The following is a 16,204-nucleotide window of genomic DNA, read 5'->3' as shown; positions in this document are numbered from 1 at the left end:
AGAGGTTAAACGGGAGCTGAGAGACGTCACCTTTGGTGGAGAGAAGGTGTGTATCGCTCTTCTCTCTGTTCACTTCAAATTTAACCCACAAATTAGCAAAAATTATCACGAAACAGACGTCATTAGAACGTTAGAAACTCTGCCAGTGTTCTGGATTAAAGTCATGGCGAAATACCCTGAGATTGCCACCACAGCACTATCGCCATTTCCGACATGCTATCTGTGTGAAGCGAGGTTTTCTACAGTGACGGCAACCGAAACAAACCAACGGAATAAACTGGACATAAGCAACACACTTCGGGTGTCATTGTCTCCTATTACCCCAGATGGAACCGTCTCGTTGTGAAGAAACAAGCTCAGGGTTCTCATTGATTTAGCGGTGAGTTAAAAAGGCATGATTAAATACAATTAAATTAAAATTATTAATTTTAATTTAATTGTATAGCCGCCACCCCACACCCACACTGGGCCGCGGTAAAATTATCAAACATTGACCTTTCCGCAGCGAAAAAAAGATCGGGGACCACTGCTCTAGTCCACCTCCTCGCCCCAACTCCCATCTATCTCCTAGTACATCCTCCAGTTCATCCCATCCCAGAGTCTCTCCCCAGCCTCCCAGAGCAATTTTCCAATAAAAGAATACCAATCTTTGCTTGTAACGTTTGATGACTTGTTTTGAACATCTACAAATGTTTTTCATTTAATCTGATGGCACGTTTTTAAATAGAATCAAGGTGATAATAGCAAATAAACACGTTTTACCTGTTAAAGAACTTTAGAGATATGTAATATATACAGTATTGCTGAATCTGTGAACTTGCATATTTTTATACTCATAATTTTACTTTTAACTCAAACTTGAAGCTACACTTCCGAGTTACAGGAGATATGAGTCCCTTACGGTGTTTTGGTTAAAGTGGATAAATAACCACTTAAGAGCAGCCTACTATGCATACTAATCCTGTTAAAATCGGATAAGTACTATCCGGTATGTGAATATTTAATAATTCATATTATTAAAAGATTTATTCCAAAGATACCTGAAAGATGTGCTACTCAGTTTAGGATATCTCAAATCTCAACATGCAATTTAGAAAATGTAATGCATAAATTTAGATCTATTTATTAAAATCGTGACAAATACAGCATAGATGTGACGGACCGTAGCAACTGTACATATACCATAATTAATAAAATGTCCTAATAATAAATAGACATAAAAGATAAATTTTCAGGTTGTGCTGTTATTGGAAAAAAAAATGAACAATGGTTATGCTTTCAACACATCACCCTGTTGATGTCGTTCATTCATCTTCTACCGCTTATCCGAACTTCGCAGGTCACGGGGAGCCTGTGCCTATCTCAGGCGTCATCGGGAATCGAGGCAGGATACACCCTGGATGGAGTGCCAACCCATCGCAGGGCACACACACACTCACACTACGGACAATTTTCCAGAGATGCCGATCAACCTACTATGCATGTCTTTGGACGGGTGGAGGAAACCGGAGTACCCGGAGGAAACAGGGTACAGGGAGAACATGCAAACTCCACACATACAAGGCAGAGGCGGGAATCGAACCCCCAACCCCAGAGGTGTGAGGCGAACATGCTAACCACTAAGCCACCCTGTCCCCCAGATACCCCAAGTTATTCCTTACAATTTGTTCCTATGAAATAAAAGTAAAAGCTGTGATAATCATCACAAATTTGATTGACAGGTAATGACTGGTAAGGTACCAAATGATAACTACTTTACTTATAACTGCATGCTTTATTATATAGTGCCTACATTACATACTGTACTGTTGCATTACAAAGGATGCCATTTAAAAATCCTGGCCACCGAGGAACAGGCCGGCTTTAAAATGTCATGTTTTTGTTCTGTAACATTTGTTTAGCGGACTGCGCAGTCGATCACAGGTCTACTTGACTGCGTGACCGATTTCCCGTAACAGAATTCCAGCCTCCTAGAGAGAGAAGTGAGACGGAGATATAATAACATAATACAATCTGATTTCTCTTCATATCTAAGATTCACACAAAGAGCCGAAGGGCATCGTTTATATCAGGATCCCATATTTCTTTGCCCATTTAAAAAACATTCAACACCAACAGGCTACATTTGGCAGCGAATTTGATTGATACGAAGAAGCCGTGCCGATTCGATCGGGAATAATTTACCAATAATGTTAATTCTATTGTTACGCCAAAACACGATGTCCTCATGTTGGTTTGGGTCATAAAAAAGGTGATGAGATTCAATTCAATTCAAGTTTATTTGTATAGCGCTTTTTACAATAGACATTGTCTCAAAGCAGCTTTACAGAACATAAACATAGAGCAGAAGGTAAACATAAGGAATAATATAAAGGAAATAACGAATAATAAAAGAAAAAGAATTAACAGAATAAAAATTCAAGATTAATATTAGATATATATAGTTCACAATCTGTATGTATTTATTCCCCTATGAGCAAGTCTGAGGTGACTCAGGCAGCAGTGGCAAGGAAAAACTCCCTTAAATCGGTAAAGGAAGAAACCTTGAGAGGAACCGGACTCAAGGGGGAACCCATCCTCATATGGGTGACACTGGGGGTGTGATTGTAATATACAGTCAGATAAATGTTGTATTGGTGTAAGGATCATGGACTTCGGATCTCCTTAGTGTCACAGAGTCTAACTGGAGATGTCTCAGGATTCTTAGAGTCGGCCTCGGCTCAGTGGACGTCCAAAGGCTTCGTCCGACAGAGGACGTTGGGAGCCGGTACAATAGACATTGATAATGATTCAGCTTAAAACGAAGCTAAGAACGGGCGATGAGGATTATATGGCTATCGGAATGAGCTGAAAGTAACCATACACAGAGAACAAACACAGCCGGTGAGGGAACAAACTTTTGCGTCTATGCATAAAACAGGTGCAAATAAAAACTATCTGGCAAATTGGCATCTGCAATCACTAATCTCTTTCCCAGACGCCAAAGAAATGGGACCTGTTTTGTTGTGTCCTTGTTCAACATTGAATTTCTTTGTCAAGTCACACTTCACATACAGTAGGTGGGTAATGGCTTATATAAAATGATAGACATTGATGTGCAGGGATTTTAAAATTTGTTGTGCTCAAAAATAAATATTTCTCTCTTTGTATACTCTCTTTGCGCTCTGGATAAGGCCATCTGCTAATTCTCTGTTTTTACCCCAGCTGACTAAGGGCAAATATTAATTAAAATATTCTAAAAGAACCCCAAATTAATTTTTTTTCCATGTTTCTGTCTTCAAAGTAAATTTTGATATCAAACCTATTTCTGCTCTATGAGATGCACCAAGAGTATGTGGGTAGGTAGGTAGGTAGGTAGGTAGGTAGGTAGGTGGGTAGGTAGGTGGGTGGGTAGGTAGGTAGATAGGTGGGTAGGTAGGTGGGTAGGTAGGTGCTTTATTGATCCCAGAGGAATATCCAAGCAACATACAGAACAATAGAATTTGAACTTAGATATTGTACAGTCTAATGGCCAGGGGACAAAAGAGTTGTTCAGTCTTGTGGTTAAGCCTGACAGAGACAGCAGTCTACCACCGAGACACTGATGCTTATTGTTCATAAGCAACTGAAATTTAAAGGTGTTTATCTTCATCTACCGCTTATCCGAACTACTCGGGTCACGGGGAGCCTGTGCCTATCTCAGTCGTCATCGGGCATCGAGGCAGGATACACCCTGGACGGAGTGCCAACCCATCGCAGGGCACACACACACTCTCATTCACAATTTTCCAGAGATGCCAATCAACCTACCATGCATGTCTTTGGACCGGGGGAGGAAACCGGAGTACCCGGAGGAAACCCCCGAGGCACGGGGAGAACATGCAAACTCCACACACACAAGGCAGAGGCCGGAATCGAACCCCCAACCCCGGAGGTGTGAGGCGAACGTGCTAACCACTAAGCCACCGTGACCCCCCCTGTTTATCTTCAACCATAAAAATTCAGTTTAAGGTTACCAACAAAGACAAAAACACACGTCCGGACTCATTTTATATCCGACTCACAGACAAAATCCTTCATTTGTTTATACTGAGTGAAAATTTCTGAAAGTTAAATTCTATCTCCTGCTGGTAAAAAAAAAGGGTTAAAAGAGACAATATACTGTAATACACACCGACTTTGCGAAGTATTGCTTAGTGATTTCTCAACACATCAAGGCTTTTGTCTGTGTACTGCTCCCGATCCTGGATCCTTTTAGACTTCCTGTTCTAATCTATGTCGTGTCGTTTACCATCAGCATTTCTCGACTTTCATTCTGCCTCGGATTTGGAAGCGTTTGCTCGGATTATTAATCTGTTGAAAAAATCTGCAATCGTATCTCTCTCCTCCTGCATGGTGTGACAGCTTCAGGTCATATCACACCACCTCATCAACGATAAGGTGTTTTTATTTTCCCATAACTGCACTCTCTGAAAAGTTTCTTACCTTTTTCTTACATATTGAATTAAACATTTTAAAGGGCAGTTTTAAAATGAACAGCACATAACAATCCACCGAACAGCTTGACTGTAGGCTTTGAGTCAGCACTTTTGAAGTTAAAGCAGAACTTTTGGTGTTAATTCATATCTGGGATTCTTGTAGGATTTTTAAATATTACCACCTTTCGATTCATAGCTCAAGAATTAGAAAAGAGATGACCCAAAGACCCGCTTTAAGGTCTCTCACGCTGTCATAATCACAGAACACACAAAGGAAATAACATCTTATACATCTTATATATATATATATATATATATATATATATATATATATATATATATATATATATATATATATATATATATTTATTTATTTTTAATGTGGATTTTATGATAATCTGGCAACAAAACACTCTCACTCACTCATTTTCTACCGCTTATCCGAAGTACCTCGGGTCACGGGGAGCCTGTGCCTATCTCAGGCGTCATCGGGCATCGAGGCAGGATACACCCCGGACGGAGTGCCAACCCATCACAGGGCACACACACACACTCTCATTCACTCACACACTCACACACTACGGACAATTTTTCCAGAGATGCCAATCAACCTACCATGCATGTCTTTGGACCGGTGGAGGAAACCGGAGTACCCGGAGGAAACCCCCGAGGCACGGGGAGAACATGCAAACTCCACACACACAAGGTGGAGACGGAAATCGAACCCCAACCGTGTTGGTGTGAGGCGAACGTGCTAACCACTAAAACAAACAACACTAAATAACCGATTCCTCACTATGCATCTGATCTGATCTGGATTTCCTCTAATTGTTGCTCTGATGACCTTTACATACTTCTGCTGATTAATCATGTATGCAGTACAATTCTATATGGGGACAAAAGAGAGAAGATTTATGCATTAATTGAACACGAGTGATACGAGTGTAGGCCATCCATCTTTATTTTATGGAAAATTTTATGCTACTTTGACCTAAAATAATAACACTAACAATAAAAATGCACATCGGTAAAATTATGTAACATTGGTTATCATCAGTGAACAGTAAAGAAACCTTAAAGGAAATCTTTTCTTCCCTGAAAGACATAAACCTACTGAAAGATTTGATATTTTTTTTAATTTGTTGTTGGTTGTTACTGTATTGGGTTATTACTAATGTAGGAAGTTAGCGTTTGTGTTGCACTGATGTCACAGGAACCCCTTTTATTGTTAAAATCATAGCATTATGATAGCATTTGATAGCTTTAGCAGTTGGTCAGAAAAAACACTGAGAAGGAAAAGTTTACGACCTAAGCACCAGTTTAGCTTTTGGCTTTTACGGTTTTCACGTGACTGCCCACCCAAGCGGCCTGTAATAGATGCTGTCTCCAGGAACCGCTATAAAATCCTCTGCACAATTAGACAGACGGTGTAAATCAGGACCGATAGATCGGATCGATAAATATGACACGAGCTTGTGTGGAGGAGGTCGCATGGCTTTTTAATGCCGTTTGCTTGCTCATTGATGAGCTGTTTCACGCTCAGTCGAGCTTCTGGGTTTCATTTCTCTCTTGTGCTCTTGTGCTATGAGAAACAACTCAATTTTTTTTAAACATACAGTCTATATATATTTAGACACACTCTCCCAGTTTAAATGAAGATTAAAGACATATCTCTTCAGCCAGGCGTACACATAACACATTCTATAACCTTGTGTTCCCAGTTTATCTGATCACATCCACATTATCTCCTAGTGCTGGTTAATATCATGAACAGCAGCAATGCTATCTCTAATCTCTCTTTTTCTTCCCATCCCGAGATATTCAGAGATCGTACCAGCTCCAGTTGTGTTCCGCTTCATGATTTCGGACCTTCAGTGAGAAGAGACCAACCCTGTGAGGATCCTAAGGCATCTAGATATGTACAGTACCAGCTCCAGTCATTCAAAGAGAAGGTCCAAACTCCATGTGGTCTTTGAGGACAACAACCTCCTCATCAATACACGATCGTCAGACTGTATCTGACTGTAGAAAGGACATCATTCATAATAACACTCTCCGGTGTTTATAACACTTTATAATCACACCCTCCGGTGTCACCAAACGAGGATGAGGTTCACTTTTGAGTCTGGTTCCTCTCAAGGATTCTTCCTCTTCCATCTAAGGGAGTTTTTCTTCACCACATTCACCTCAGTCTTGTTCAATGGGGATAAATACAAACACATTAAATACAAGTCTAATAATCATCTTAAACATTTGTAAAATATTAATCTGTATATAATAAAGTTTTTGTACTATATTTCTTATGTTTTGTAAAGATGCTTTGAGACAATGTCATTTGGTAAAAGTACCATACAAATAAAATTGAATTTTATATATATACTGTAACGAGCGCAGGATAAAAGGGACCCAAACGCAGGATGGCGAAAATAACAGGGTTATAATGAATATATATATATATATATATATATATATATATATATATATATATATATATATATATATATATATATATATATATATAATAATGAAAAACATGCAACATAACACAGACTAGACCGGACAAAGACAACAGTTGATTCCGCGCTGCACAAGGCAACGCGGCACAGTTAAATACAAAAAGACAATGAGACACGATTAGGAACAGGTGTGAAGACAGGGAGGGGCAGACGAAGGCGGGGCAGACACGTGACGAGGAACATAAACCAAATGCACAAACCAAATCCAACAGTCCAGGCTGAGTCCTGACAGAGCTCCCGACGCGCCAACCCGTCTTGATTGTCCCGACGGGGTCTGGGTGGGGAGAGCAAGGCACACGGTGAGGCAGTTGGGGGGAGCAAGGCACACAGCGAGGCAGGTGGGGGAGCAAAGCACACGGCGAGTCAGGTGGGGGGAGCAAAGCACACGGCGAGGCAGGTAGGGGGAGCAAGGCACACGGCGGCGCAGTCAGAGGGGAACAAGCGACATCCAAATCCGAGCAGGGGGAACGAGCGACATCCACATCCGCGCAGGGGGAACGAGCGACATCCACATCCGAGCAGGGGGAACGAGCGACGTCCACATCCGAGCAGGGGGAACGAGCGACGTCCACATCCGAGCAGGGGGAACGAGCGACGTCCACAGCTGAGTAGGGGGAACGAGCGATGTCCACAGCCACACAGGGAGGGCCGAACGCAGCCCCCGACTCACCACGGCCAGGCCCACCTCAGACACTGGGAACGGGGAGGGAGGGCGGGGAAGAAAAAAATTCCTCCACAAAACAGAAAATCCATGGGGCAAAACACGGGCCTGCAACACCCCCTACGAACAGGAAGTGGGGCGACGTCCTCTACGGAAACCAAATGTGAAGCGACGCCCCCCACCGGACAAATGTGACACCGATGTCACAGGACACCGAAAAAACAATACAAAACTCGGGGTGGCGACATGGCCCGCAATCTGGAAGGGAGGCGGCGGAATCATCTGTCATGAATGCAGGAAAAAAGGGACCCAAACGCAGGATGGCGAAAATAACAGGGTTTAATAACGAAAAACATGAAACATAACACAGACTAGACCGGACAAAGACAACAGTTGATTCCGTGCTGCACAAGGCAACGCGGCACAGTTAAATACAAAAAGACAAATAGATTTATAAAGTTTGTCGCAATAAACTTTGATGTTGGCTTTGATGAGGCAAGTATTCACAAAGGCCGGTGCTTTTTGGAGGCAAGTGGATATAAGGGTCAGTGTTACTTTTGGAGGCAAGTGGACATAAAACTTGTGAAATCTAATGGAGCGCTAGGGAGCCAAAACATTTGGAGGCAAGTGGAGACGAGCATGTGACGTCATCCGAAAACCTGTGACGCAATTCCGCTCCTTGGGCTGAGTGTTCTGATATGTCACATGTCAACATGTAAAAAGTTTTTTGATTTAGTATATTTTGTGGGCGGGGCTGCGGCACAACCGAAAGGCCAGTCGGTGCAAAAATTTTAACCTTTGTTCAGAGTATCACCCTAAAGGAGCTGGCCGAGTTTGGTGTAGATAGTTCGAAAGCTTGCCGAGTTATAAACCTCCAAATTGTATGATGGGAGTCTATGGGAAAAAAAGGCCAATTTGAGACACGGTACCGGAAGTACCGGAAGTACCGGAAGTACCGGAAGTACCGGAACTCGGATCGCTTAGAAAAGTAATAGCAACAAACTTCAGTCTAAGATCTACGACATATCCGAATTTGGTGCATGTGGCTCGAAAGCCCTAGGAGGAGTTACGCTTAAATAGGAAAACAGAATGTTGGCTCCTACAAAGCCAACATAATGAGACACGAATAGGAACAGGTGTGAAGACAGGGAGGGGCAGACGAAGGCGGGGCAGACACGTGACGAGGAACATAAACAAAAGGCACATTGCCAACAGTCCAGGCATATACTGTATATATATATGTGTGTGTGTGTGTGTGTGTGTGTGTGTGTATACAGTATATGTGTGTGTGTACTGTATATATATATATATATATATATATATATATATATATATATATATATATATATATATATATAAATTCAATTGAATTTTATTTGTACAGCACTTTTACCAATTAAACTCTATATATATTATATATATTTAATGAACCTATAATTCAAAGGTGGCCTCCAGTGAAGGTGACTCACTAAACCTTCTTCCATCTCCTTATTTCATGACTGGACTTCGTACAGAAGCCAGAAACTGTGGGATTAACAAGGTATCATAAAAAATAGATGTTTCTGAAGTTATTCATGCATTCAGCTCTCTCTACTGTCTTCATAAAACTTTAGAAATCCTTTTGCATTATCTGAGGTCACTCCCTAAGGAGTACCACCTCCTCAAACAAGATACATCTGCTTGTGAATCATCATTAAATCATCCAAAACATTCAGCCAGAACGGAAAGGTTAGATACGCCGTAGATCTACAAGATGTCTGACCCTAATGCTGTCCGTCACTGGCTGCTTTAGATGTTAGGTTTCTTTGCTGCTACTTTGTGATTATTAGCGGTTAGCTTTACATCGATCCTGAGATAAATATTGCTCAGGGTTCTGATTTGTATTTTTTACTCTGTTTGAGTCAGGTATCTTTGTACGTCGTACTTGTGCTAGTCTTTCTTTAACCTGACTGTCCAATGAACCAGAGGAACTTACTTTGTTTGTTGCTTTCTGATCTTCTCAGGTGTCTTTCTGAGATCTGCTTCAGAATTAATTACAGCGTGGAGACTTTCTGTAAACTTTCTGCCAACGAATGTAGGTGAATGTTCTTAATGTCGTCTGAATGTTTGGACTCAAGTTTAAGTCTTAAGTTGCTCAGAAGTTCCTGGTGACAGAATATAATACACAGTAATAGAAAAGGAAATGTTTACAGTTGCACTTTTCGGTGTTACTCGGACGAAGATGGGATTCCCTTTAGAGTCAGATTCCTCTCAATTTTAAGTCCTGATGTCGTCCATTTTTAAAGGTGCTATAAAAAATAATGTTTGTGTGTGTGTGTGTGTGTGTGTGTGTGTGTGTGTGTCCTCTGGGACCTCCTAAAAGAAAGCATCCCGGTGTTACCCTGCACCCAATAAGCTGCAGATCCAAATCTTTCTCAGAGTCATTCTTCTAATCTTCTTGTCAGGCTTAGAAAGTTGAACACCGGGTCTATTCACTAAACCTAACCCTAACGCTAACCCTTGATATCATGTCAATTCAAGTCAAGTCACATCAAGTCAAGAAGCTCTCTCTCACTCACTCATTTTCTACCGCTTATCCGAACTTCTCGGGTCACGGGGAGCCTGTGCCTATCTCAGGCGTCATCGGGCATCGAGGCAGGATACACCCTGGACGGAGTGCCAACCCATCGCAGGGCACACACACACACACACACACACACACACTCTCATAAGTCAAGAAGCTTTTATTGTCTTTTCAACCATATATAGCTGTTGCAGTACAGTACATAGCGAAATGAGACAACGTTTCTCCAGGATCAGGGTGCTAAATAAAACAAAGACAGGGCTAAGGACTTGTAAGTAGTCTTAGTTACATAAAGTGTAACTGTGCAACCTGGTGCAAACAGTGCAGGACAAGACAAACAAGACAGTGCAGGACAAGACAGACAAGACAGTGCAGGACAAGACAGACAGACAAGACAGTGCAGACAAAAGGTTACAAGACAACACACAAAATACAAAAAGACAGTACACAAAAGACAGTAAACAAAAAAGCAGTGCCGAGCGACCGACCGGTGTCAATACTTTACGTAAATACTGTAAGTTCACACAATATTGCCGTGCAGTAATACGCGAATGAACACAGTTTCTTAGCAGCAGGTCCCTGGGATAATGTCTAGGGTTAGAAGACAAAAAACAGCAACAACTGAAATATTGTACAGTATGAGCACAATGACTGAAATGTTAGACAATGTGTGCAAAGAGCAAAAAAGTAAAAAAGTGTGCAAAACATCATGTAAACATGTAAACAGTCTGATGAATGTAAGCAGCATGTAAACAAGTGTGTGTATGTGGTGTAGGTCTGTGCAGTCCATACAGATGATGTGTGTGTACTGTAAAAAAAACACACAATATTTAACCTCTCGTGAATAAAACAAGTCATTTATTTTTACAGACTTCTAAAAGCAGGAGATTCCTTTGTGTCGAACCTCCGGTTTGTATTTTGGTGAGAGAAGGATAGCCTGTGGTGGCATTAGTGTCTAGAGTATTAGAGCCTAATAAATTAGAGTAGGAATGAATTGTTTCACCAATAAACCACCACTTCCTTCTGTGTAGCAGAAAGATGGAGGGAACGATTGTGTTAAGGTGAAATGAGAATAAACATTAGCAGTACATTCAAGCAATACTAGATCTATCCAGCATGTGTGTGAAGTTTCCAACATACATGACCAGCTTGCATAATGGCTGTATTGTAGAGTAGAAAAGAAAGGAGAGAGAGAGAGAGAGAGAGAGAGAGAGAGAGAGAGAGAGAGAGAGAGAGAGAGAGAGAGAGAGAGACTTTATCCTGTTGGAATGGATTTATATCCTCATTCCTTAATTAGATAATATCTATGCCACTTAAAATCCTATTTTCTAGCAGCACAGTCCTGGAAAAGACACCAACAGGTTTCACTTTGGGTTACAATATGCATTAATTCCTTCCTTCTTTCCATCCTCTCTTTCTTTCCTTCATTCTTTCTATCCTCTTTTTCCTTCCTTCCTTCCTTCCTTCCTTCTTTCCATCCTCTCTTTCTTTCCTTCATTCTTTCTATCCTCTTTTTCCTTCCCTCCTTCCTTCCTTCCTTCTTTCCATCCTCTTTTTCCTTCCTTCCTTCCTTCCTTCCTTCCTTCCTTCCTTCCTTCCTTCCTTCCATCCATCCATCCATCCATCCATCCACTTCAATAAGCATTTTATCCAGATATGGGTTTCAGGATCTCAGGATAATTAGGAGTGTATATACCCTCTGGATCACAGGGTACTACACACTCACACACACACACACACACACACACACACACACACACACACACACACACACACACACACACACACACACAAACTCAAAAAGTAAATTCAGTCTGTTTTTTGTGTTTTGTGCTAAGTGTTAAAATAATAATAATAATAATAATAATAATAACAACAACAATAATAATAATAATAATAATAATAATAATAATAATAATAATAATAATAATAACACAACAAATTCACCTCATTACTGAATTTTCTTTTGCATGTTTACAGTGAAGCCTCTCCAATCGGTGGCATCACAAAATCTCTCCCCCGTTCATTCTCTCTCTCTCTCTCTCTCTCTCTCTCTCTCTCTCTCTCTCTCTCTCTCTCTCTCTCTTTTAAAGTTTTAAAGTATGTTATTAGCATGATTGTTAGCATACAATATTGCCAAAGCATCAAGATATAAAGGGAAGTCGAATAAAAAAAGTTACAAAATAAAATAATATAAAATTGTATTTACAATAAATAAATAAATAAATAAATAAATAAATAAATAAATAAATAAATAAATAATTTTAAATAAATAATTTTAAATAAATAAATAAATCCAGAAATCACTGAAAAATTATAAAGATCTAGTGTAGGACAAAAGAAGTATGACAGTTACGGGGGGTAAAAAACAAAATAAAAAATAATAAAAGTAAAAAAAAGTAAAAATATTAGATAAATAAAATAAAATCTCTCTCTCTCTCTCTCTCTCTCTCTCTCTCTTTCTGTCACACACACACACACACACACACACACACACACACACACACACACACACACACACACACACACACACACACACACACACACACATATAAGACACATAAGTATGCAGCAAAAAGACACAGGTGAGAATTATCATGTGTTTTCTTGCCCCTTTAACCCGCCCCATCTCCGTCCACCGCTGGCGCTCCACCACACCCTCACAGCCACAGAGACTTTTGCCGAAGCCAAAAGCATTATTGATTAGTGATTAGTGATTCATGATTCCTGACAGCAGTGAAAACCCTGAGTACAAGGCAGATACTGCTTTAGCAAACACAAGATTTGGTGCCAGGAATGACGTAGAAATCCCACTCCTGGTTCCATCTCCAGGAAGTATCTGCATTCCTAACCAGACTATTTACTTCGCACTTAAACAAATTCCACCTCTTAGTCCATTAGGTATGTTTATTGCACTGTTATCATCCCACACCATCTGTAACATCAGACCTCATAATGTGACCACTGATCGTAAAACTCCTGCAAACGAGAACCGCACAAGCACCATGTACGTCGCTTAATGAGAAACCGACTCGTCTGGAGGGTTTGTCTTCTTTATCACACGGTGTGAGGAGCTCATCAGAGGGAGGATCACATGAAAACATCTCTGCTAGAGGAAACGATGGAGAAGAAGGACTGATGCCTTTTAAAGAAAAAATCATGGATCGTGGATAATTGAAATGTAGTAATAAAATGTGAACTTGTAAAAATAAATCAAAGTTGTAACAAGAGTACGTGTGCAAAAAAATAATTCACCTGAGGAAATATTGTCTCTGTGGCTTTATTCTATGAACATGATAAGAAGAAAACGCTCGTCCTACATGTTTACATGGACAAAAACATAAAGCATATGGGAGAAAATCATGAACTTAAAACCATATGCTTAAACTCGGACAAATCAATACATTATAAACGGAAAATAAATATGTACACTGGGGAAAAAACAAGCAAATGTGAAAATAAGACAATATGCCTAGATGGAAAAAAGAATCATGTGAGAGAATCACTTGTGAAATATAAAAGGTGAGAAAAAATAAATTGTGAGAAAATTGCAGGAAAATAAAACCATATGCCTATGAGGGAAAAAGTAAACAATATGAAAACAAACAAATCATGAGGTAAATGAATCAAACTTTAAAATAAAACCATGAAAACGATGTGAACCATCAATGAAAACAAATCATTTGGAAAGAAATCAAAACATATTGAATTATGTGGGGGGGGAAAAAAAGCAAATGTAAAGATAAACCCATAGAAAGAAAATAAGACTTGAAAATAAAACCAGGAAAGCTTCAAGTGAAAATAAATGAATAGTGAGAAAATCACATCTGAAAAAAATTAACACTTGAGAATTAATGAGAGAAAATCATGGGAATAATTAAGATTCTAAATAAAGATATTGAATATATATATATTTATACACACCTACATGTGAAAAGATAATGTGAGAGAATCACTTGGATTAAACATGTGAAGGTAAATAAATTGTGAGGAAAATAACAAGAAAGTAAAACCATATGCCTACATGGGAATAAATAAATAAATAAATAAATAAATAAATAAATAAATAAATAAATAAATTCTGAGAAAAGAAAATCAGACTAGAAAATAAAAAACCTAAATTTTTCAAGCGATAATAAATGAATGGTGTAAAAAAAATCTGAATCTGAAAATTATGTGAAAATAATTTAATAGGAGAAAAAACACGCATAATTAAAACGCGAAAATGTTAATTCATGTGGAAACAAATTCGAATGCGAAGTCAACACCGAAAAATCTTTTACATCCAGCATATTCAGATGCGTTCATGTACAGATTCCCTTCTCCGTCCCGTTTCGGGTCGGCGCTACGCAGACGGCTGCTACGTCTCGCTCGTTAGCAGTTAGCATTTCATATTGCTGAACCATTAGTATGCACATCTTCCCTGCTCTGTGATTAGGCAGTGGGAGTTAAATGATTTAATTTGAGAGCGCAGACTAAAAATTCAATTCGGTAGTAGGATTACACCCAATGCTCTTATTTGATGCTAAGCACATGTGCGCTAAGTCAGCAAGGACCGGTGAAGCTGAGGCAGAGAATTTTGTAGCTAATTGATCTGGGCTTTTTTATATCCCCATGTAGATACTTTGAGGAATAGCGAGGTCTGTTGCGAGCTATGTGGTGAAGTTCTGAGGAATGATAGCACAGAGTGAGTTCAGGCTAAAACTCAGACACCTCACCGCCATCGTATGCTGTGGCTATATTTCTAAAGCACTTTCTTTTTGAACCTGTACATTTTTTGGTGAAAGACATGTTTTTAATAGATAACATTAAACATAATTAGCATTAGCATTATTGTCACAGCTGCCGTGTTGACTTGTATGGCATTTTAGGCCGCATGCTAGTTCTTGCTAAATTCCTAATTCTGATTGGTCAGAAGGTGTCGATTCATTTCTTATATCAGCAGCTTCGAAGCAAATCAGATGTTTCTATTAATGCACTCTCGTTCTAATATCTTATCGTTTCTATAGCAACAGACAATTTACAGGGATGGAACTAGATGTCTATACTTGCCGTATCATCTCTATATAATCTAATAATAAAACGACTGAAAGTGTGTTGTTATTTAAATACACTCTTAAAAATAAAGGTTTTTAAATTGAATTCAATTCGAAACAGACTTTTATTTTAAAAAAAATTGTATCACATATATTTTTAATAGTGTAACATAAAACATTCAATAAAATTTTTCAATTCAATTTACTTGTATAGCGCTACCCATTGTCTCAAAGCAGCTTTACAGAAGTATGGAAACAGAAAAAACTGAACTGTGTGGTCACGTAGTCAAACATTATCGCAGCTCTTATAGCTATTATCACTTAGAACCTCTAAAGCTTGGCATTAATGGATGTATAAGTGGACGCATGACATTTCAGTGTATTGCATATACCACAGCACATGTGACATAGCATAATTATCTCTGAAAAGAAGGGGGCGTGGCTAGACATGCGAAAACCACGACGTTACGATATAACAGAAAAAATAACAAAAACACGAAGCTGGTTATGAGTCAGTTGTTGTCGCTTTCGCAAATGTTAGCATTTGGTCTTTAAGACAATTGCTACCTTATAACACGTTCAAGAATACTTACAGAACCGAAGTCATTATACAGAACTTTTACGGAATTTAACTACTTCTAAAATTGAAATAAAATCAATTCGATGCGGTCGTGTCCTCCGTGTTGAACAGCATCAGAGATACCTGTTCAGTTCTTGTATAACAGAACGACCTTGATAAACAGTTTCATTTACATCTCATGTTTTTGCATCGGCAACATTGCTAAGACGCATCAGAGAAAGATGTTTTGTTTGTTTTGCTCCGAAGTCAGACAGCAGGAGTTTAAGCTTCATAGCAGTCAAAATACAAGACGGTTTATTTTTGTCGATCTCAAAGGCGCAGACACGACACGTGTTATTTGTTTTGTTTTTTCTTTTCGACAGACATTAAAATCGAGTAATTTATGAAAGCT

Source organism: Tachysurus fulvidraco, chromosome 9 (assembly GCF_022655615.1).
Source record: "Tachysurus fulvidraco isolate hzauxx_2018 chromosome 9, HZAU_PFXX_2.0, whole genome shotgun sequence".
Lineage (NCBI taxonomy): Eukaryota > Metazoa > Chordata > Actinopteri > Siluriformes > Bagridae > Tachysurus > Tachysurus fulvidraco.
Note: the sequence above shows the minus strand (reverse complement) of the source record.